We start from the raw sequence: 25,690 nt of genomic DNA on the forward strand, positions 1-25,690 counted from the left end.
CATTATGTAATTCCCCTCTTTATCCCTGGAAACTTTCCTTGGTGTAAAATCTGCCATCTGAAATTAATACACTACTCCTACTGTCTTTTAATGAGTGCTAGCGATGGTGTGCCCTTTTATATCTTCCTCCATCCATTTACTTTTAATCTGTGTGTCTTTTTTTAATTGAAGTATAGTTGATTTACAGTATTTATAAGTTTCAGGTGTACAGCATAGTCATTAACAATTATTAAAGGTTATACTCCACTGAAATTATTATAAAATATCAGCTGTATTCCCCATGCTGTATAATATACCCTTATAGCTCAACTGTATACATAGCAGTCTGGGACTCTTAATCCCCTGTCTGTGTGCCTTTATATTTAAAGGGGATTCTTGTAGACAACATAGCTGAATCCTGTTTTTTGATCCACGCTAACAATCTCCGTCTTTTAATCTGTGCATTTACACCACTGATGTTCAGAGTGATTACTGATGCAGTTGGACTACTAACTACCGTATTTGTTATTGCTTTGTATTTGCTGCCCTTGTTCTTTGTTCCTATTTTTTGTCTTCCACTTTCTCTGCCTTTTGTGGTTTCACATGAGATTTTATACGATTCCATTTTCTCTCTTTTCTTTGTTATATTGGTTATGCTTTTTTTTTTTTAACTTTTCTAAGTGGTTGCCCTAGAGTTTGCAATAGACAATTATATCTCATCCAATTCCACTTTCAAATAATACTATCCCACTTCATGGGCAGTGTAAGTACGTTATAATAACAAAATAATCATAAATCCTCCCCCATCCTTGTATACTTGGTTTTATTCATTGCACTTATGCACAGCATATGTTTGTACATAAGTATACATAATCAAAAACATTACTGATACTATTACTCTGAACAAACTGTTATCTATTAGATCAATAAAGTTTTTATTTTACCTTCACTTATTTTTTTTTATGACTCTTCCTTACTTTATGTAAGGAAGTACAGTCTGAGTTTCTAACCTATATTATTTCCCTTCTCTCTAAAGAACTTGTTTTAACATTTCTTGCAAAGCAGGTCTACTGGCAACAAATTCCCTTAAATTTTGTTTGTCTGAGAAAGTCTTTATTTCCGCCCTCACTCATATTGCAAGGCACAGAATCCTAGGCTGGTGTTTCTTCTCTTCTAAGCACTTTAAATATTTCACTCCACTCTCTTCTGGCTCACATGAGAAGCTGGATGCAACTCTTATCACTGCTTCTGCATAGGTGAGGTGTGTTCTTCCTCTGGCTTCTTTTGAGGATTTTTTTTTCTTAATCTTTGATTTTCTGTAGTTTGAAAATTATACACTTTGGGCACTTTTTGGGGCACTTATCCTGCTTGGTTTTCTCCGAGCTTCCTGGATCTGTGGTTTGGTATTTGATATTAATTTGGGGTAATTCTCAGTCATTATTGTTTCAAATATTTCTTTTCTCCTTTCTTCTCCTTCTGGAATTTCCATTATTTGTGTATTTCACCTTTTGTAGTTGCCCCACAGTTAATGGATGTTCTGTTCTGTTTTTTTCCAACCTTTTTTCTCTTTGCTTTTCAGTTTTGGTGGTTTCTGTCGAGCTGTTCTCAAGCTCAGAGAGTCTCTCCTGAGGCATGTCCGGTCTACTAATACGCCCCACCAAAGGCACTCTTCATTTCTGTCACAGTGTTTTTGATCTCTAGCATTTCATTTCGGTTCTTTCTTAGAATTCCCACCCTCTGCTAACATTGTTCATCTGTTCTTTTCTGCTATCTACCACAACCATTAGTGCCCTCAGCATCTTCATCACAGTTGCTTTAGATTACTCCTCTGATAATCCCAACATCCCTAGCACATGTGAGTCTGGCCCTGATGCCTGCGCTATGTCTTCAAACTGCCTTTCGCCTTTTAATACGCCTTGTAACTTTCTGTTGACTGTCAGATAGCGTGGTGTACCGGATAAAAGGAACTGCTGTAAACAGGCCTTCAATAGCGTGGTGGTGAGCTGTGGCAGGAAGGGAAGTTGCAGTCCTGTGAATGGGTCTTAGGCTTCAGTAAGCCTGTGTCTCTGAACTGTGAACTTCACATGTGCCTCTCGGTCACCCCCCTCCCCCGTCATTCCACTCCTAGCTGTGGAACAAAGTGGCTAAACAGTAGGTCAGAATTTCCCCCAGGTCAGTTAGGCTCTGATAAAACCCCAGCAGATGAGGATCTGGTTGAACAGTTTCTCCTAAGGGCAGACCTTGTTAAGAACAGAATACTCTTGCATATTTCAGAAATACTTCCTTTTCCTCTCCCCCAGCTGGAAGCAAGAGGGGGTTTTTCTGCTATTCACTATGAGCCAAGTTTCTGGAGGTAAAATTCACAAAAGCGTGGGGGTTCCCAGCAACTGTGTCCCCTTTATCTCTCAGACTAGTCCACACTAAGGCTGCAGGAATTCTTCAGTTCTAGTTCAGGTTTCCCTTCCCTACTGGTTCCCACAGAAGTATCAACTTGAAAGTTTCTCTCCGGTAAGTTGTGATTCTCTGTATCCGCCTGTCTGTCTCTTCAAATTTGGGGGCAGTGGTTTCTCCTGTGACCTCACTTCTGATGAATCTAAGAAGAGCTGTTGATTTTTCAGTTCAGCTTTTTACCTGTTATTACAACAAAGTGGCAACTTCCATGCTAGACCAGAAACTGGAAGTTGTAACTCTTTAAAAAAGATGGTTAGGAAGACAATAAGGCAGACCACATGCAGGACGCTAATGCAACAAAAAGTGAAAAAAAGCAAGAACTCAAATTATATACCAATTCTTCTTAAAACAAAGATACAGGCAAATAAGAGAACAGAAGAAAACACATTAAAATTAAAATCAAGAAACTCAATGTAACAGTGGTGAATCAGGGGATGGGACGAGCCCTTTCTTTTATTTTTCCAATTATCTCCAATTTGGTTATATAAAACCTGTATAATTAAGTAATTAGCTCTATATATCCAAAAAAAAGTGAACGATGATCAAGAAGAGATGAAGGATAAGAGAAAAAAATACTAGATAGGAGGTCAAAGAAGATAAATATTTTCTGATTTGATTTTGTTTTAAAATGTCTTATTTATTGATATTTTCATTATAAGTGATCCATATTTATGGGGGAAAAAAAGAAAATTGGAAGAAAATTAATTATCCATAAACTTACCACTCAATCAGTGCTAGTCTTTTTTTCAAAAATGATGAAGCATGAACAAGGGAAGAATGATGAAGCATGAATGAGTGAAAGCTCAGCCTTACTTAGAAGTAAAACTAGCAACAAGCTCTTAAGGGTTCCAAACAGCCTTTGTTTCCTGATTGTGGTAAAAAAAAAATATATAGAACATAAAAACTTGCAGTTCATTGGCATTAACTACATTCACAATTTGTACGACCATCATCCCCATCTATTTCTAAAACATTTCATCACCCCAAACAGAAACTAGGTATCCAATCCTTTCTCCACAGCCTCAGGTAACCTCTCATCTACTTTCTGACTTCATGAGTTTACCTACTCTAGGTATGTAAGTAGAATCACATACGCACAATATTTGTCCTTTTGTGTCTTGGCTTATTTCATTCAGCACAGTGTTTTCGATTTCATCCACACTGCAACATGTATCAGAACTTCATTCTTTTTTATGGCTGTACAATATTCCATTATACATATATACTTCTTTCATTCTTTAAGATGTGGGAAAACCTGAGCCCATGAAAAACTGGATATATTTGGCTGGAAGGCTGATTGATCCACCTACCTATCAGTTACTTCCCATCATCTTTCAAGGTGCTGGAAATTCTGAACCCGTAAAAAACTTGATCTACAACTGAATAAACATGTAGAAAGCAAAAAAAAAAAAAAAAATTTTACTCAACATTGTTCCAGTAGAATTTAAGGTGCAAATGTAATACCTATCTTCAATCTTTTAAGCAGGTTATAAGGTTATATATTCCAAGTCTATAAACATGGGAATAAACAACATTATTATATAACAGCAACGTCTTGCATGTTTTGAGTATTATCAATAAATATGCGGCGCAGATCTTAAAACATAGCCTATAAATATTCACAAAGAAGAATTTCAAATTATACCTTTCACTTATGTAACCTAACAGCTGTCAGATGGAAGAGAAGCTACAAAGTACTGGTTTCAACAGGAATAGAAAAAATAAAAGAGCAGGAATAACTCTGAAAGGGAAAAAAATAACAGGAAATAGGGACAACACTGCTGACAAGGCTCCTCCCTCTAGACGTCCACGTGACAAACTTCTCTGAGTTAGCTTATTCTGCAGAGGCACACAGCATGTCCCTCTCCCTCTGGTCCTTCCTACCTCTAGAGCAAAATTTCAGGAGAGGAAAACTTGCACAAGTGACACACGACTGCTGCCGCCACTAGCGGCATCTACTGCATGCTCTACTATGTTCCAGGCCCTGTGACGAGACTTACCTTCATTCCTTATTTAATCCTCACAATAACCCTGAGATAGACTTCACTGAAGTTTACAGAGATTAAGCAACTTGCCCAAGAATCCATTAGCTAATAAATGATGGAGCCAGGATACTAAATATTCAGCCCTAAAACAAAAACGTCCTGACAAGTGTGAGTCACTGATAGGAAGGTGAGCTAAAACTAACAGTCGAAAGTAGAAGTAAAAACACAACACATCAGAACATGTCATTACTCTAAGGACTTTACTTGACAGACAGATAGGACCTGCCCAAAAACAATCTGATTATCTGTTCTAAAAATTCAGCTAAAATACTGAGGTGGACATTATATTTGAAAATGAAGCTGTCAACATATCACGTGAAAATCCCCACCTCCTTTGAAAATATAGACTATGCTTAATCTTTTTAACCCATGCGTAATACTAGTGTGAAAGTCTCCAGGGGATCAACGGGGACCTCTTTAATAATTTTTACACTCAGTGTAAACAGATCTGTGTAACCACAGGAACACTTGACATCTTCCTGACTTTAACATTGTGCACAAAAGGAAACCTTCCCACTTTGTAAACTACAGCAATAATTTATACAGAAAAAGAAGGAAAGGAAAAAAGGGGAAAATGAACAGAGAAAAGCAAGCAATGACAATCGCACTACAATTACATGCCTGTATCAGAAATAAAAGGGAATTTACCAAGGCTAACAGGGACATTCAACTCCACCTAACCTAATTTGCTTACAAGATTTAAGTTTTTAAAAAACCTTCTAAATATAAAACGTCAGTTTCGTTGCTCACTTTTTATATTTAATGCCCCAAAAGCATGAGCGCATGGTTTAATAGCTGCATTTAGTAGAACTTTACTAATGAGACCCACATGCACTGTTCTCTAGCTAGCTAAATCCTCTTCATTTCACTGAACTGCCGCAGGTCAGAAATACCTTATGCTACGTACAAAGTGCACACACACACACACACACACTTTCCCAACCCATTCAAAACATCTGAGTGTCGCTAGTATTTAGACGCTGATTGAAGTACTCCATGTGAATGAGATTCTAAGTTTGAGCATTTTAAATATTTAAGACGTCCCAAACGGCACTAGATACAGCACGCAGTTACCTTGAGGAATCAGCGTTCATTCCAGCCTCTGAAACCTGAGAGCTACACAAGTTCAATTTTATTCAAAAATGTAATGAAATATTTTAACTGGCCATTTCATCTTTCACCCGACATCAAAAGATTTCTCATGTCGACACATTCAGGATATTCGCTGCTAGGATACACTTATTTTTTAAGGAAAAACAGTGACCCTTTAAATCATCTTGATCAAACAGTAAAAATTACCATGAGCTATGGATCGGAATTAAGTTTTGTTCATGCTAAAAAAGGTCTTATTTAATGCTGTACACTTCAGTAAAAAAAAAAAAAGTATAAAAACCTAGAATCTCTTGCTACTAGGCCAACCTAAACCATCCAAAGACTAAATATTCAGTATTTTTAAGCATATACAATGCATCAAACCACAACTTTATAATTTCTCATACTAACATGAGAAAACTGTCTCACAGGTGGTTCTGGTAGTCCACTTAAGCCATTCTGGTAATTGAAAACCGAATACAAAACTGAAACCAATCCTGCTGTCAGACAGGTCTCCCTTACGTTGTACCTTCAATTCCATCTGCACTTTCTGCGTTTTTTCAGTCTTCCTTTAATAACACCATAATCACAAAATCATAACAGCTGCTATTTATATTGAGCAAAAACATACGCCAGGCACTGTTCTAGGCACTTTGCATCTATTACTTCCATTCCTCATGACCAACTTTACAGAGCAAACATGAAAACACCCTCTTTTCTGATAGAGAAACAGACCCAGACAGGTTAAATGAGAAGGAAAATGACAAAGCAAATGCTTGTTCTCTCAGCACCACCAAGCCACAGTTTTTTTCCAGCCATCAAGTCTTATCATAATGAAATTGTTTGCGAAATAGAATTTTACTTGATTCTCAACAAAAACTGAGGTTGTTTTCCTTCCAAGAAGAGGCAATTATTATTTATGAGAAATGTTTTATTGAATTACCAAATTAGTGACTAATTCCCCACAAATACTTTTGTATTAAAATTGTGCGGAGAGAATGTTGTGTAAAACACACGGAACGAGAGCACCAGATAACTAAAATTTCATCATCTGAGCTGCACCTCAAATTGCTACAGCTGAAGTGCTCAAGTTCATGAGTAAGGAGCTAACAAGCCTGTTCTCTAACCTCAACCTTCCATTGTTACAAAAACAAGATTATTTAACCAAAAAAAAAAAAAGAGAGAGAGAGAGATATCTGAACACACAATTTTTTCCTGGTAGCAGCAAGAATACTAAAATATATTTCCTTATGTCTCAATCTAGTCTGAAAAGAGGCACAAATTCAGAACTTCTTAAAATATATCATATATTCCACGAATTACACGAATCTTTTAATCTAGTATACACAATGTATCAACCACCACGTCAAAAAGTGTTAATTAAACACCATCACTTCACAAAAACCTCAAATAAAAATGAATTACCACTGTTCTGAAAAATTCCAAAATGGCAATAAGAATCTCCAACATAATTCTCCAATTAGGTAAATAATGCACAGATAATGGCAAAGGCCTAAAAACTGTATTTTTAATTTGGTCGTTTTAATTAATTTAATTGCACTGACACAGGTAAAGGAAGAGTGATGAAATTACGAGGTGGGAAATGTGTGTCAACTAAAATTGGATAGAAGGACACATATGAAAACTCAGGAAATTCTGGCACAAGCATAGTGTCAATGAAATAGTTTTTTAAAAGGTCCTCAGCATGTCAGCAAGGGAAAAGTACCCTATTCTGCTGACAAGGTGCACAGGGCCTTCACAAGTTATTTAAGTCCTTTAAACCTTGGTTTCCTTGTCAGGAACCTGAAAAAAGGTTGGAGTGAATGATACTTCCAATGCTTTCCGGTTGTAACAAAAGAAAATTGGCAAACTCATATAAACAGATTTTCATGCAATGATTAGTTTCAATGATAACAGGGGGAAAAAAATCCCCAAAGCATTGTACTAGAAATCGAAGGTCTCACTCCCTGAACCTCACACACTCGGAGGCCACAGAAACCACCAGATGTTCTGGGCAGACCAACACGATGAATGGTACGTTAGCGAGAGTAAATAAATTAACATAGTTACAAAGGAAATTTAGACTTTAACAAAATGCCAAAGAAGCATTTAGGATTACAAGATGTTTTTTCAATCTGATAATATGAAAGAAAATAAAAACGTTATAACTTTAACTACTACCCACGCCATCTTCAGAACTCTCATTGGACCTCACATCCCCCAAGTAAGCCCTGTCTCACAGCATCCTCCTTCAGCTCCCGTCCACGTTAGCATCACACAGTAGCCGAATTAATGGTCTCCTAAAAAGCTCTTCATAAAACCTAGGACCTGTGAATGTCACCTTAAATTGCAAAAGGGACTTGGCAGATGTGATCAAGATAAGGATCTTATCAGATTATCCAGAATTATCTGGTTTGAGCGCATCTGAAGACACTATGCGGTTGGCTTTGAAAATGGAGGAAAGGGTCAAGGAATGCAATGCAAGGAATGCGCTCTAACAGCTGGCAAAGGCAAGGAAACGGATTCCATCCCAGGAACCAGCCCGGTCAACACCTCGACTTTAACCTGGTGAAAAATTTCAGACTTCTGGCCTCTGTAACTGTAAGAGACTAAATTTTGTTTTAAGCCACTAAATGTGTGCTAATTTGTTACAGCAGCAATAGGACACTAATACTCTGTGTACACTTACCACACTCCATCAGCTGTACAGCACTTTCCATATACATACGTATATTTTTTTAGCGGAGGTACTGAGGATTGAACCCGGGACCTCGTGCATGCTAAGCACAAGTTCTACCACTGAGCTATAACCCTCCCCCTCCATGTTTCATTTAGTCAGTCCTTTACTGATGGATACTTGTGTTGTTGCCCATTTTTTCACTATTATATACTACATGCCATGAATACCTCTAAACACACCTTTCCACATTTGTGTGTGTCTGTAGAAGTTATTCCACAAAGTGTAACTACTGAGCCAAATACTATGATACTTTAACAGCTATTTTTTAGAGTTACCCTCCAAAAAGGCTGCACTTATTTTTTACTCACATTAAACAACACTGAAGCCCTCCCTCCTTTAAAGTTCTGTTCTTTCAGTTTCTGTTAAATCGCTTCCCTGGTTTCCCTTCTGTGCTGGCTACTCATTCTGTTCCTTTGCAAACTCCTCTTTCATCAGCTCATCTCTTATATGTCAGTGGTCCCCCAAATACCAATGCTATCCTGGGCTTTCTCCTCACTAAACACAGTTATCTCATTTACTTCCTTTTACCCCAGTTACTACTTACAATCAAAACAGAATTACTTCCCCCTCTTGTCTCTAAAATCTACTCCTCCACTGTACGCCCTCTCTGAATGACTGGCAGACACGTGGGGATCGCCCGACCCCTCCCTCATCTGCACCCCCACGTACCACATGCTCTAGAATCCATAAGATCCTCTTCCTCCCTATCAACCCCTTAGAACAGGAATATATCAATTTTCAACTGTATTACTGCACTGTATTTTCCCTGTCTCAAGTCTTATACCCCACTGTTCCAGAATAATCTTTCGGAAACTCAGTTCTGATTTGCCACTCAAGTAGACCTTTCATAGATTGCTGGATGCAGTGTAAAATGACATAACCACTGGGGAAAACTGTTTGGCAATGTCTTCTAAAGGTAAACATACATCTGCCCTACGACTCAGTAATTCCACCCCTGGTTATTTATCCGAGAGAAATGAAAACGTTATGTCTGTAAGAAGGCTAGCAGTCACGTATTCATAACAGCTCTATTCGTAACAGCCAAGGGGGAGAATGCATAAACACGCTGTGTTACAGTTACACAATGGATTACTACACGCCAATTAAAAAGGACAAACTACTGATATGAGCAACAACGTGGATGAATTTCAAAAGCCTTGTGTTGAACAAAAGCAGTCGGCCAGAAAAGAATGCACACTGTATTACTGTTTATGTGAAGTTTACGAACAAGAAAAACTCGCCTGTGGTAAAAGATACCAGAACAGGGATTGACTGAAGGAGCCATGTGGGATTACTGGGGAGGGAGAGACTCACACAGGAGTACACATTTATCAAACCTCATTCAGTTACATCATTAAGTTCTGCGCATTTTGATACACGTAAATTTTATCTCAAAAATTTTTAAAGTAAACATTAAGATTCAAAACTTTTCCTTTGCTCAACGTTTTTTGGTACCAATTATAAAAAGCCTCAAGACTTAAGAAAATTAATCACTAAATTATAGTTCTCTTAAAATTATCACCTCACTCAGAAACAAGAATATACCAACCGTGTGTTCTCCTGGTTCGTAAATTTTGTGAAAGCAAAGATGTTGTCTATGTAGAACAGATCACCATTGTCTTCCCAGCACCTATCACTATGCTTAACACACAGCGGACGGTGTGTGTGTTACCTCTGGTGGTTCTCTGGTGATTTACTGACAATGCTTTTAACTTCATTAAATTTCTAGATCATTTACTGACTCATTTTTCTGATCTTGTATATTAAATGTAAATATACTATCACGCTTGACAACATTTATAACCTTGTTCATCTTGCAGCAGAAAAGAAGCTTCTCCACACTTTCAAAAAGGCAGCCAAGTTGAGTCTTTAGTTTTGTGTTCATCTCTTACATTTATTTCAATTAAGTATTTAAAAGTATTACACTTTTCGTGGGCTTATTCCCTAAAACTCACTCACGATTTACTTCGAGGTCCATCTTCCCACCATCATGTTCTGGCTAAGGCCTCTCAACCGTCCTGATTTCCATTGCACCTGAAGATACTGAGTATTCTTCTTTCTCTCAGGTATCTCATTCAAATATCATATTAAACAATTGTTCATTAAAGCGACGCTTTTATCTGGTATCTGTTAACATTGTTCTAACAAACTTACTGGCATAATTTATGAGAACGCTGGATTCATTTTTAACACAGTAAAAGATGGGTACCACACCAAGGGATACAGCAGCCATTTGAGCACCAACCCAAAGGTAGGACAAAATCCCTCTTCACTTCTAGGTCAATGCTTACACTTTCTCATGAAACACAAAAAGAGCAAAGACCCCTAATAAAGCCATTCTGTTCCCATCTCTCCGCGGGGTCCCTTCCAAGAGCTAACAGGTCCTTAAGGAGAGAGCCTAACCATGAACTCCTGAGACACTCAACTGCAAAACCAACAATACAGACCCGGAGAACAGCCAGTTTAACCAGCTTTGGGGAACGTTTTTCAAAGTACAACTGTGAGGGTTGGATCAGTACAAAGAACAATTAACAAGCACTAAACCCACATTGTCTTTGGCCACTTAAAGAACAGACTGCAAACAGCACAGGCAGGGAACACTCTGTGGAGTACAGAGGAGAAATAAACGTCTGGAAATGGCAACAAATAAACACACCAGGCAACTCAGAATGAGAAGCAGGATGACTCTGAGCCAACACGTGGGGCCACAGGCAGTGGGATCCAGGCACAAAACACAGAGTAACCTACATGTTTCCAGCGAGGAAGGGCCATCACGCTGCCGGCCCGGTAGTAACTGCCAGTGTTCTCTCTGATAACTCGAATTTTACACGCAAACACAAAAGTAAAGTAATAAATGTGTGGAGGAGCAAAAGGGCCAGTGAGAACCTGTGTGCAGTGATAAGCAGACTGGTATTTTATATAGCTTGTCCAAAATTAATTCAAAGCACAACCGAGGGCTGACAGCTTTTTATTTTGCCAAAATAAGGGCATAACAGGAAATAACAACAACAAAAACCCTCACTATCTAGCGTAAATTTCAAATGCAAAAGGACATTTTATCACAGAAAAAGATGGATGTAATTTAAAGTTAATACATTAAGTTTTACAAATTTAGCCTAAGAGGAAACAAATTATATTGAGAATAATTTTCATTTCATCATGAACTTCATGATAACAACTCCTGTCTCAAAGAGCATTTGTAAACCTACTGAATTTGTAAATGTTTTAAAGAAAATAAAAAGAGCGCAAAGCATAACAACGGTACTGCAGGAGCTTAACCGAGAGGCTTTAATGGGTGGTTCTAACTAACTGATCAGTTTATGTTAACTAGAAACCAAGATTTCTGCTGTATCTTTAGCAAGAGTTTTCCACTTTTTATGGTACAGCATCTTTTTTTCAAAACAAAAATTCTGAGTATTACCACCCCCCACAACTGTAGCTGGATTTAAGTATTATTGATTAAAATCACACAAGCACCATGACTTTTCGGTAAGGTTTTTATGTTACAAATATGCAAGATCTATTATTTGTTCACTCAGTGTTAAACATCTGATGCACACGTGGATTTCCAGACCCGCCGCAGACCACGGCCCGCTCCGTTCCTCCAGGCACTCATCTCCGGGCGGTGAGTTTCCCACTACGGAATGTGTCAAACAGCAAACTAAGCTGGCTTATCTTTAAAATCATTTCCAATCTGAGATTATAAAATCCTGGATACTTCTCAGAAGATTTGGGGGATTTCTAGACAAATGACAATTTGATCCAACATTTAGGTGCTCTCCCTCCTAAACGTTCTATTTAGATAACAGCAAAGAAATTTCAAAAGCTGTGGCCCCCCAGGGAGAAGACGACAGCAGGGGACAGAGGACAACACATTTTTGTATCATGGAAGGCAGACGACGGGCTTCCAGGTTAAAATGGCAGACTGAACACACATGTCTAATTTTGCTCCTTCCCACAACTCTGCTAAAACGAGGCTAAAGAAAGCTTTTTGTTGTTTTGTTCTGTTTTAGGACACAAACCATAAGGATCGAGAGAAGGCAAGAGACAAGAGCAACAGAATTTTGGAAGCTGGGAAGATGGATGAGTGGTAACTGACTTGGTCAAAGACAAATGCATAAGAAAGCAGAGATGACAAGTAAGAACAAACCCAGTTTAAAATATAGAATCCTCAAAAGGTTCGGGAGCTGCCAAAACCAAGTGGGGAGAGGAGACTAAAGCAAGGATCCGGTGAAAACTGAACAGTTAGAAACCCAGACCTCGTTCCTCCTCCAAACTGCTAAGTGACCCAACCGCAACGGTGCTGCACATTTGAGGTTTACTCTATCAAGCGGGTAAACCAAGCACGGTGGCAGACACAGGGCTCCTAACAACAAGAGGCAAATTACCTGCTCCTTTACACTAAATGCCCTGTGGCTCATTACCCAGCCCCTTCTCTTCCTGAGTTAGTTCCCAGATCACTGGCGGCTAGACCTCTGGCCTCCAAGCAGAAAACTGGCAGAGACTCTGTGGGAAATCTGACCAGGCCAAAAGGAAAGACAGACACTGGGGAGAGCCTCGAACAGCCCACCCAAACAGGGGTTTCAATCTTGACCACACACTGGAGTCAGCTGGGCAACTTTAGAAAATACTGGTGCTAAGCTATGAGGACAGAAATCAGAACAGTGGCTGCCTCTGGGCAGGGCGTGGGGAAGGCAGAAGAAAGGGATATGAAGGAATTTTCCAGGGTTTTCACTATGCTCTGTATCTTGTATTATTTACACAGGTGTATACATGGCAAAATCATCAAACTGTATATTTAAAATCTGTGTATTTAACTATGTGCAGTCACATCTCAGCTTTTTAAAACTACTACTACCTGATGTATTTGGTCTCTTAATCACGAGCAAACAACCAAGAATTGTCAGATCTCTGACGAGGACTTCTCCTGCCCTGACTACACCAAACATAAAAAGAGTAACTTGGAGAAAACAAATCATGCATTGAAAAACACTCTCAGACAGATCAGAGATACAGCGTCCACGAAACAAGGCAAGAGATGGAGGAACAAGTAACTGAGCAGAGGCTGGGAAGCTACACCTCCTGGCCTGCAGAAGGGAACGTGGTCACTCGGCTGACCCGGCTCGCTCAGAGCCCAGGAAGGCTCAGGCCTTGGAAGCCTCCGGCCAGACGGTCAGTGGAGAAGAGGCATGGAGCTGAAGAGCAGGCTAGTGCTTTAAGGTCTGTGTTTAAGTCTGCATAGAGTCTCAAGTCTGTACACAGACCTCCAGTTTCCCTTCTCCAACACTCACATCCTCTCATAAATTTATTCTCTGAAAACACTGACTTGGAGAGACTCCAGGCTCAAGACGAGTAGAGTGAGGCTCAAGGCTGAAAGCCAAGGAGTAAAGCAGAAGTATGTACAGTGCATAGCAGCCCCCACCCACAGCCCACTTCCCTTGCCCGGCTCTCAGAGCGCTGGGAGCCGGCATACTACTGCCCCCACAGTTTGATTTAAATGTCCCTTTTGCATGCAACCAAATCCATTCTCATCATAGCACTTCTCCTAGTGGAGGATAAAGGTCTTTTCTTGAATTTCTACTACACCTCCTAGACTCTAAACTTCCTTAAAGGTAGGGGCAGCATCTTAACCACCTTTGCATCCCCAGGGCATAACATAGTGACTGTCAGTATATTAAACACTATAAATCTTTAGTTGGTCCCAGACACTGGAGAAAACAAACAAAAAGAAAAAAAAAGCCTTTGAAAACTAGAACATACAAGGTATAATTTGGACTAGGTCTTGAGTGAAGATTAAAGACTTAGGATTTATTGATGAAATGATGTCCGGAATTTGTTTTAAAATAATCCCAGAGCTGTCCACCCACCCACCCTCCCAAAAACCAGTTGTAGTTCTACATACTGGCCACAGATGTTTTAAAGTATCATTTTTAATAACATCAAAAAATATCAAATACCTGAGAATAAATAACAAAAGATGTGCAAGACTTTTACACAGAAAACCACAAAAAATTGCTGAAAGAAATTTTAAGAGACCTAAATAAATGGAGGAATAAACCATGTTCATAAACTGGAAATTCAATATTGTTAAGATGTCAATTCTCTCAAAATTGATATATAGATTCAATTCCAATTTCCAAAATTTGTAGAAATGGACAAGATTCCAAAATTTATATGGAAACACTAAGAGCCAAGAACTGCCCAGACAATCTTAAAGAACAAAACAGGAACAATCCATATCAAGACTTATTATAAAGTTACACTAATTAATACAGTGATACTGGTACAAGGAACAGGCCAATGAAACAGAACAGTGCCCGAAACAGACCCACACTTACATATTCACCACCGATTTATGACAGAGTGCCACACAATGCAGAGGGGCAAGGATGGTATCTCCAACAAAAGGTCCTAGGTCAGTACATACCTCTATGGTAAAAAAGCGAGTCTTAGGTCCTACAGGCCATCTGGAATGTATTGTAAACTGTACACCTTACATGTGAAAAGTAAAACAAAATAAAACTTCTATAAGGTAAGACGGGGATGTATATCCATATTCCTAGCCCAGGCAAAGATTTCTTAAATAGAGCACAAAAAGCAGTAGTCATAAAGGGAAGGATGAAGTATATTTCATTAAAATTAAGAATTTCCATTCATCCAAAAAGGCCATTAAGAGTGAAAAGATACAGAATAGAAAAAAAGGCAAGATACAGAGTAGAAGAAAAACTCATGGGAGATACATAAATAAATACACCCACACACAAGGACTCATATCCAGAAGAATTACAAGCCAATAAAAAAAAGACTTAACAAGCACTTAAAAGACATATAAATGGCCAATAAAAGATACTCAACCACAACCATCAGAAACATGCAAAATAAAACCACACATATATTACTGCACCTCTACAAAAATAGCAAAAATTTAAAAAACTGCTAACATCAGCAAAGATGTAGGGTAAATGGAATATCATTCCCTGCTAATTGATTCAACCACATTGGGAAAATGTTCAACTGCATACAATGCTAAAATGCTAACATTTACATCCCTCACAAACCAACGACTCCATTCCTGAATATAAACCTGAGCCTGGCAATGTCCCATTTCCTGATCTGGGATGGCGCTTAGTAAAACGTTCTTCACCTGCCTACTTAGGATTGTGCGCTTTTTCTGTATATTACACTGCAAGATTTCTCTGACACAAGTTTCGAGGAACCTTAAGGTCAGCGTTTTAGAACAGAAAATGAGCTTTCAGGTTAACTGCAGAAGGTTTGATAATAAAATTTTTTCAAAAAGCTACTAAAGTATTTCAGCCCAGAACAAAGGTAAAAACTACCAACAGATAACTTTTCCTGATCTCCATGAAGCACTGGGTTTCTTTCAGCAAAGAAACGAGTCTGCTGTTCTACACTGCAACCCCAAGAAAAGACATCTTTGCAAGAAAGTTCTACTTTTTGAAGTCACCTCTACCAGCAATAGATAGGAGGAAAGTGAGGAACCATTCCAAAACTTTTGGTTAACTCTTCAGTGAAAAGGTGCCAACTGAGTGGATCTACGATGCCCAACAGACAGACAGACACAAAGCAATCACAGCAACTTTAAAGCAAACACCAACACCACAATCCAACCTACCGGAAATTCCGTGGTTAATCTGAGGCTTGCCCCGCTAGTCATAAGGCGATTCAGCGGTGGCTACAAAAACGCTCCCCGAGTGCATCCCTGGGAGTCACCTAGCACACCTGGCTGCCCGTCACCTGCCCGGAGACACGGCCTTGCGCAGAATCCCGGAGGCCAGAAAAGACGCCAACTTTGCAAGAGGCGCGGACAGTGTCGCCCCATCAGGTCACCCAGAGGGAACAGACTTCTGGCCTCGAGCGCGGGGGTGAGCAGTCAGTATCCCCCACAAGATTTGCAAGGAAGCGCCCCCCAAGCTGCCCCGTCGCCCCCCCCCCGGGGGGGGGCTCCGCTGGGAGTCCCCTGGCGAGTCTGTCCCCCAGCGCCCACGGAAGGAGGTCCCAGACCGCGGCGGCTGCAGAGGCTTAGGCCCCAGCGGACCCGGCGCGCCCGCCCGGCTCGCCCCGCAAGTTCGCAGGCGGCGCCCCCCGGCTGCGCCTCGGCCCGCCGTGCGCCCCGCGGACCTCGGCCTCCGCGCCCGGCCGGCCTGGCGCGGCGCCCCTCACCGTGGAAACGTTGGGTGGACTCCGCCGTCAACATCAACTTCCCATCCAGCCGGCAGCCGCGCCGCCGCGTCCCAGCGCTTCGGACCCGCTCCCAGCGCCGCGCTCAGCCCCGAGCTCCGGGCCGCCTCCGGCCCGCACGCGCTCCTCCGGCGACCCCGCGGTCTCCTCCAGCCCCCGAGCCCCAGCCTGGCCGCCCGCCGGCTCCGCCCGGGTCCGGCCCGGCAGCGTCAGGAAGGCCCAGGGCGCAGGCGCGGCAGGCCCGTGCGGAGAGCAGACCGCCTCTACCGCATAAAGGGCTCGGGCAGGTTAGGGGCCGGGCCGGCCCGCGGAGAAAAGCAGAAGCCGAGCGGATTGGGCCGTGCGCAGCCGGGGCGGGGAGCTCCCGCTCGTCCCTCCGCCTCCCTCTCGCCGCCGCGGCCCTGGGACGCACAGACTGCCGACTCCCCCGGCCGCCGGGACCGCCCCCCGCCGGCCAGGGCTGCGCAAGACCCTCCCACTCCGGGCCGCGGCGCCCCCGCGCCCGCCTCCCCCGCCGCCGCCACGCCACGCCACGCGGACGCGCAGTCCTCGGGGGCCGCCGGCGCGTCGGCGAGAGGTGACCCGGGCACTCTCGAAAACAGTCATCAGTGTGTAAACGGCCCTTGTGATCGCAAATACCTCTGCCATCAGTCGTGTGGACGCACTGGGTACATGCGGAGTCCGGCAGGGGGCAGACCATGGGCGCAAGTATGTGAGGTCCAGCCGGGCAGCCGTCCAGTATCAACGAAGAAATTCTTAGAAGGAAGCTGCTCAGTTTGGGACGGAAACAACCTACTAATTCTGGTCTAATCCCGGGAAAAACAGACAAGAAAAATTGCGAAGGCACTACAAATTGCTTTCATTATACATTTTAGAAGTGACAAAATGATAGTAATTAGCACAAAAAACTCAAATTACTTGCCTTGAAATTAGATAGCCCTGGTTATTACCAATTTAAATTTATAATCTCCAGAAGGGATTCCACTGTAATAAGCATTTCAGAAAAAGAAAAACTCCATTCTTTAAAAAAACAAAAAAAAAAAACAAGATTAGGAAATACCAAAAAAAATAGGAAGTAGAGCTATGCCCTCCACCCAGCTAAAAACTTAACATTTTATCTGAGGCAAAATTTTGCATAACTTCAGGTTCTGCCATTATTTACAGTGATTTCAATTAAGTGTCATTGCAACTGAACGCATCTTGTACAGGAAAGCTAGGGGACATCTTGTTAACCTACCTTTCCGTTCTACATTCCACCTGTCAGGAACCCCTGTAGATGTCACCTCCCAAGTCTTCCTCGAATTCGTCCTCTTCTGTCTCCTCCATCACCACCATAGTCCCAACAGCCCTTGTCTGGGAGGGCCCCTAATTTAGTCTCCGGTTTACCCACCTGCCCTCTAGCCCGTCTTGCCTTTCTCTAGAGATTAGAGAAATCTCTTCTACATGCAAGTAGCCGTGAGACCTTTTCACTTCCTAGCTGGTACCACTGCGCTTACCACTTCAATAGCTTCCCATTCCCTTACACAGAACCTCCCTAAGACGGACCAGGACCGACCCGCATGGCCAGGAGCCTTGCCCACCTCTCTATCTCTTCTCACTGCTGAGACTGCATTCCATCCTGCTGTCTGTTCCAGCCGCCCGGGCCTCTTCCAGTTCCTCAAAGCTTTCTCCCTCCACAGAGCTTTTGCCTGTGCTTTGCTCTGTGCCTGGAAAGCTCTTCCAACTCTCATCTTTCTGACCTCAGCTCTAATCTCTACCTTCCGACATCCTTACCTTGGTCCATTCCTATCACATGGCGTTGACACAATTATTTTGGTGAATTTTTGTTTCCCCGCACTGAACCGTTAACATCTATAAGGCCAGGAACTTGGTTTTCTTTGGTTCATGTTGTATTTCCATATTTGTTCAATATATGTTTTTTTTATCAATGAATGAGAATCATAGACTGCTGGAACTTGAACTATATATGGCTTGAAGATTACCTAAGTCATAGAAAGGTAAAAAGTCACAGTCTGACATTTGCAATCGGAATCTAAAAGGAACTCCTATTTTTAAACTGATTTTACATTGTATTAGCTAGGCTGTCAGAAGATTCTTTGGGTAACCTTTAAAACTGAGTTCTCAAAGCACCTGTATAAACTGAGTTAATAATGATAGCTTTGGGTAGGGCCCACGTGAACCTAGTAATAATGCTTCAAGAGAAGATAGAGTGACTGGGGTCAGAGCTAGGAAGGAGACTTTTGACTGCCTGCCCTTTTGTACCTTTTTGTTTTGGTTTAGTTTTTGTTTTGGGGAGAGGTAATTAGGTTTATTTATTTTTTTAATGGAAGTACTGGGGATTGAACTCAGGACCTCCTGCATGCTAAGCATGCACTTCACCACTGAGTTAACCCTCCCCCACCTGTACCTTTTAAATTTCAAGCCATGTGAATATATTATGTATTCGAAAATAAATGACACCAAAGAGTGCATAATGTATGATTCTGTTTATCTGAAATTCTCAAAAAGGCAAAACTAGTTTGTGGTGAAAAACAATGGTAACTGGTTGCCTCTGGCAGGAAATTGACTGGGAAGGTACAAGAAAGAAATGTTTGGGTCATAAAACCCTCCTGCACTTAACCTAGGCTGGGATCTGGGACCCTTTACTGCAGTGCTTGCACCTGCACAAATGTCTCCTCAAGCAACAGAATACAAAGAAACTATAAGGAACTAAAAATAACCGGAGGCATGTGCAGTTAGGGCAATTAGGAAAAATAAGATACAAAATAGCCACAAACCAAGTACCATTTATGAGGTGCCCCGCAAAAGCAAGGTACTGCACACCTTACTTACACACAGCACCATCAAAGGGGTGGGCAGGCCACCTAAGCCATGCCCCCCCCCAATCTACCAACCCCTATTCTCAACTCATTTAAGGAACCAGCTTGCCCCCCACACCCAGGAGTGAACAAAAACACGTGTTATTTGTTTTCACTCCCTGATCATGCAGCAGGAGCCTCAGTATAGCCTTGCCTGAATTTCTCATCTGGCCTCTTACCAATTTCTATTAATTAAAGAATCCAAGGACCCAAGTAAGTAACACTGTTGGTGGAAATGTAAATTGGTGCAGCCACTATGGAAGATGGTATGGAGAGTCCTCAAAAAATTAAAAATAGAACTACCATACAATCCAGCGATTCCACTTGTGGGTATTTATCTGAAGAAAATGAAAACACTAACTTTGAAAGATATATGTACCCCAAAGTTCATTGCAGGATTACTTACAATAGCCAAGATATGGAAACAACCTAAGTGTCCATCAATAGATGAATGGATTAAAAAATGGATATATATACATACAGACACACAATGGAATGTTAGCCATAAAAAAAGAATGAATCTTGCCATTTGTAACAACATGGATGGACCTAGAAGGTATTATGCTAAGTAAAATAAGTCAGGAAGAGAAAAATATCATATGGTTTCACTCACATGTGGAATCTAAAAAACAAACAAATAAATGTAGCAAAATATAAACAGACTCAGAGAGAACAAACTAGTGGTCACCAGGGGGGTGGGGGGGTTGAATGAAATAGATTAAGGGGATTAAGAGGTACAGATGTCCAGTTATGAAATAAATAAGTCATGGGAATTACATCATAGAGGATACAGTCAATAATGTTGTGGTAACTTTGGTCACAGATGGTAACTAGATGGTAACTACACTTATCTTGGTGATCATTTCATAATGTATAAAAATATCAAATCACTATGTTGTACACTTGAAACTAATATTGTAAGTTAATTATACTTCAGTTTAAAAACTAAGCTGACACATGGTTGAGCACTCTGTGTGTATTAGCTAAGGGCTGTACATATATTATTTCTTTTAATCCTCAAGGCAGGTATTGTTGTAACCCCCTTGCACGTGAGAAAATTGAGACTTAGTAAACACCATGTAACTTGCCCCTGTTTATGCTAATGAGAAATGGTAGGACAGGGCTTTGCACCCACTCAGTCTAATGCCAGAAGTGATTTATGTATATTGCTTACCCATTAGATCAGGAGCTTTGCAATGATTGAAATTGTATCTTGTCCGAGTACTCAGTAGCCCCAGCACTTTGCATAGTAGCTGTTCAATATATTTGCAGTGAATGATAAAGAAGAAGCTTGGTGTTGATTTTATTGGTACAAAGTACATATTTTTAATTGGTGTAAGTTTTATATATATATATATATATATATATATATATATATATATATATATATATATATATATATATAAAATATTATAAATAATCTAAATAATCAGTACCACTGTGCTAAGTGCCTGAGATGTACTATTTCTAATGAGGTCGTGGACCTGAGGAAAGAAGCTTGTACCATTAGGTCTGACCCTCCAACCTATCGCTAGTGTACACGTTTCTTTCACTCACCCTAAGCACATCAATTTATTTGATGAAAGTGCTTATGCTTTAATTTTTCACTGAAAAATAAAATTAAAACTTTAATTTCAAATAAATAAAATGTTATAAATAAATAAGAAGAAATTAAAATTAAAGCTAAATCTAACCAGAGAAATAGCTAATTCTAACCTCTCGCAAGTGCACGAGCACTTGCGTAAGTGTGAACTCCAACACCGCCTCTGCTCCAGCTCTCTGCCACTCTGCTGTTCACACTCTGGAGCTAGAGTAGAAGAGAGAGGAAGTGTGGGTGCAGTGGGCAGGGGCACCCTCCTCAGAGACAGTTGAATTTGTGGTAAATTCCATTAGCAATTCAAGATTCCAAATGTTCTAATGCCACACACCCTTAGCATTGGTTTGTGTCACTGTCCAAGAGAGGAACAGAAGGAGGGTCTGAGCTCTAATCCCCTCTAAACCTGGCAAGGGTTAAATATCAGAACCCCGTGCTCTCAACTGCCAGAGTGTTTTGTATCAGCCAGGTGAGCCTCATTGCTCACAGAAAGGAAAGGCAAGGGAGGCATTCCCCTGAGAGGCAAAAACTACCCTGGGTACAGAAAAGGAACTCAGCAGTGGAGTCAGACTCACTGGTGAACATCACCGCACTCTCACTCTGAGCACCTGGCATCTGGAGCTTCCAGGGAGAAGCAGGGCATCTCGGTTACATCCTTGGACTGCGCTGTCAAATAAAGCAGCCACTGGCCGCATGTGACTATTTAAACTTAAATTAAAATTTCAGTTTCTCAGTCACACTCACACAATTCAAGTGCTTAATGATAGCCACATGTGGCTGCTTGTGACTACCTTGGGCAGCACACATAGACCATTTGTCCATCCATCAGAAAGTTCTCTCCGCAGCACTATTCTAGAAAAAGGAGAAAAAACAACATTCCACTGTGACCTCCAGCTAATGTTCAAATTACTTTTTGCTTTAGAGAAATGAAGGCTCACAATGAAATAGTCAACACCTGTTTCACTTGGTTCAGTGCTTTCCACGGCACAAATCCAAAAGGCACTCAAGCACGAAAACTGGTCTCTCCTTGTGCCGAGGCTGTAAGAATGGCTTTAACCTCACCACTTCACCTCCACTACATTCCACTGTTTGCAAGACACGTTGTCTTAGGAAAGAACATTGTTAAGAGGCACACAACTCTATTGCCATCTCTTGGCTCTTGTTTGCAGATAAGGACTAGATCTGTCACAGTTGTTGTAAAGAACCAGCTCTCTGGCTTTAGAGTTTGGGCATAATTTCTACATGTGATACCAGACATTCACACTATCCAACCCAACAACAGCTTTTGAAATTGCGCCACCGAAATGGGACACCAGTAGAGTAGCTCTTTCCACCTCACCCACCAAGAGAGAAGTCCATTCTTTACTTGACTGTCTAAAATACCTGTTTTACAGCAAGATAAAATTTAGTGCAACTAGAGTAATAGTTCCAAACGACCCAATAATCTGGGAACTAATATCTCTATGTTAATGCAAGTAACTAGATTGTGACCTAAAATTTCAAAAATGTGTTTAACTTCTTTGAACTCCACTCTTCTCATCCATAAACTGGAGATAATAAAAATGCTACTTCAGCATTGAGGCGACAATTAAATGAAATATGCCAGGCACAGAATAAGCATTCAATGAATGGTAGCTGTTGCAATTGCTACTTTCCAAATCTACAAAGCAGCGACATGCGAAAAAAAAAAAATTAATCGATGTTAAAGACTCTGAGGTAGAAAAATCCTGGCTACCACCTGCTGATTATCTTGCCTTTAACCTCTGTTAGCTTCAGTTTCTTCACCAGGCAAATAAGGATAAGAGTTGCCAACAATAAATATGTTGTGAGATACGATATGTTATTTCATGTGAAAACTATCTAATAATAAAGGTAAATACAAACTTCAGCTAATGTTAATCAGTACTCTGTCCCCACCCCCACCAAAAAAAAAAAAAAAGATGAGGAAACTACATTAGGAAGGTGTTACTTGGCAGTAAAATTAATTTAGCTCTTGTTACGTGCTGTACTCTTAACACAACCAGGAGGCAACCACTGCTGAAGTCGTCGCTGAACATTGCCGCCACGTAGAATGTGTGAACAGATTCTATGGTAACCAGCGTTTTCCTCAGCTAATCTTTTTCTCCACATGAGAAATTTGAAACCCATACAGATCATCGTCTCCCCCGGAGAAAGTACATTCAAAAAAGATAACCAGCAGCCAGTTACGGCAAGGAGAGGCCTGGTACTGAATTACAAAAGTCAGCTACTAAAATTACCTTTTGTGCAGGAATTAAATTGTGGAATTAAACCTAACACGTCATAAATTTTTTTTCTTCACTCAAGTGGCTGCAATACAATGAGATAATATTCTCAAAATAAAACTGAAATGTTAACAACCTGTTCCCGTGTTTTGGAGATTAACCCAGGTATATAAACCCTAACTCTATAACAAAATATTTCCTGTTACAGTAATTGCATTTTTATAAGTTTTAATACAAAATCAAAGACCGTTTCAGACATTTACCTGTCTCCCGTTAGGGTTTCTAAAGGCAGCAGTCATTTTGGTGGAAACCATGATAAGCGGGGAGACAGGCAGACTGGGGATTTGAATTGAATGTATAGCTGACTCACAGGGCGTGTTTACAAGACACTGCCGCCGGGCCCCGCCCATCCAGCACCCTGTGGGCCCCACCTCGCACGTGGGCTGGGTGGCACCTTCAGGGGAAGCTGGGGACGCCAGGGCTTGGTGTGCAGCAAACAAAGCTTTTTGGACTTGAGTGCTGATTGCCTTTGTTCCCCTTCTGTCTTTCCTTCCTTTCTTCCTCCACCCCTCCTTTTTCTTTCTTCCATGAGTGGGTTTTGTCTCAGAATGACAGTTGTATGCTGACCGTCACCGTGTTTGGGGCGCTGACGAGGCATTGGGGAGGAACTTCTATACATTAGATGGTTTCAGCTCTTGGAATTTGACGCTGGACAAATTTTTAATTGGGTAGGACTTACCTTTTTGGGTTTTTTTTTTAACTCTTTAATTAAGGTTTTGGGGACACAAGCCTTTGCGGACTGTTATGTTCTATTAATGGATGTTGCGTTTGTGTTTCTCAGGGCTATGAACTGAGAGTGTCTGTGAAACACAGAGGCACATGGTCTACCTTGTGAGAGAGATTTAAATAGAGATATTCCATTCTCCATGAGTAGGGCTTGGGAAGGACTTTTTAAAAAAATCTGTTGTCTTACTTAACCTTCACCAAAACCCTATATTAGCCTCATTTACAAGTGAACCCAAGCAAGTCATTAAGAATACTTCATTTATCAGGGCTGTGTGGGAACTCTGTGTTTTCTGCTCAGTTCTGCTGTAAGTTGAAACTGCTCTGAAAAAAACAGTCTGTTAAGAAAACAAGAAAACTTCATTTATTTACTCACCCAGTCATTCATTCATAAACACATTAAGGACACACAACTGTGTCAGGCACTTCCCTAAGAGGAAGGACAATTAACTGACATTCCCAGCCCCTACACCATGTCAGCGATAATGTGTGCTTCGAAATGCAGCAGCTATTGTTAGTCCCATTTTAAAGATGAGGAAACCATGGCTGGTCCAGTCACAGTGACAGAGAAAGGAAAAGCTTAAATGCAAGCACAACTCTCTCTTCACTACAAACCCTGTGTTGGAGTTACAAAACTGTAGTACCTGTGTGCAGACCCTAGCATAAGAGCTTACAGTCTGGTGTAGAAGACAGACATGTGAGCAAATGAATGGATGATGATGCGGGCTGTCATACGGAGATAGAAGGTGGTGGGGACGTGCCGAATGAGGGGTGCCTGGCCCGGCGAGGGAGTTGTGCTGTTTTTATCTGTCCACAGCCCCTTCTGTCTTCCTCTATTAACAGGTATGAGCACCTGACTCAAGCTAAGCCAGTCACATCACCTTAACCCCCTGACCACAGCAACTGGGTCAGAGGGATATGCCTGGGGAGTCCTGCCCGAGGACTTTTCAAACCGGAGCTGGAAAAATAAAGTCCCTTTGCTGCCTCATTCTGAAACTCTAGGGAAGTGAACCCAGAGGTCCCGGCTGTACTCAGAGAAGTAATCATGAGATGGAGTGTATCCTGAAGGTAGAGAGTCCCTGGTTCTAGTCAGTCCTGCCTTTCCTAAGCCTCTGTTGTTCTGATTTTCTTTAACGCTGTGACCTCGCCAATAACCTCCAAGTGACTCATTCACTCATCAAATATTTTTTGAACATGCACATAGACACACTGCTCTTCTATCACACACTGCTTATTATACCAGGTTTGACTCCAGGCACTGCTGGGGCCGAGACGTGTGGCAGCCGTGCTCTGATTGGGCCCCAGCGGGCCTTGCTGCCTGTTCTTCACGCTCTGGCGTAGCCCCTCCCACGTAAGGGCTGGTTTATGTGACCAATAAAACATAACGAAAGTGACAGATTATCACCTCTGAGACTAGGTCATCAGGACGCTGCAGTTTTTGCTTGTTCCCTTAGATTGCATGCCTTGGGGGAAGGCACTGCCATGTGGGAGCAAACCTGTTCAGAAAAAATCTAAGGCCTCCCACCAGCATCTAGAACCAACCTGACAGCCATGTCAAGGGGCCACCTTGGAAGTGGACCCTTCAGCCCCAGGAAAGTTACCGTGTGACTTCAGTCCTGCCCCACATCCGGCTGCATCTCATGGGAAGCTCCAAAGCAGGACCAGTGAGCAGGCTGCTCCCAGATTCCTTACACACACGAACTGTG

The 25,690-nt window shown here is 41.4% G+C and overlaps 1 protein-coding gene across 8 annotated transcripts in view; it reads right to left on the reverse strand.

Moving 5' to 3' along the window:
- Window positions 1–16,926, reverse strand: part of EVI5 (ecotropic viral integration site 5) — a 163,876-nt gene extending 146,950 nt beyond the window's left edge. For 2 of the 8 annotated variants that reach the window (XM_074369950.1, XM_074369948.1), the window contains exon 1: window positions 16,489–16,925. The gene's annotated coding sequence lies outside the window, so the exon portion shown is untranslated. Of the gene's footprint in view, window positions 1–16,488 lie in introns of all 8 variants that reach the window. The other 6 variants (XM_074369947.1, XM_074369946.1, XM_074369952.1 and 3 more) reach the window with 6 other exon arrangements.
- Between the last annotated feature and the right edge of the window lie 8,764 nt (window positions 16,927–25,690).

This window comes from Camelus bactrianus, chromosome 9 (assembly GCF_048773025.1).
Source record: "Camelus bactrianus isolate YW-2024 breed Bactrian camel chromosome 9, ASM4877302v1, whole genome shotgun sequence".
Classification (NCBI taxonomy): Eukaryota; Metazoa; Chordata; class Mammalia; order Artiodactyla; family Camelidae; genus Camelus; species Camelus bactrianus.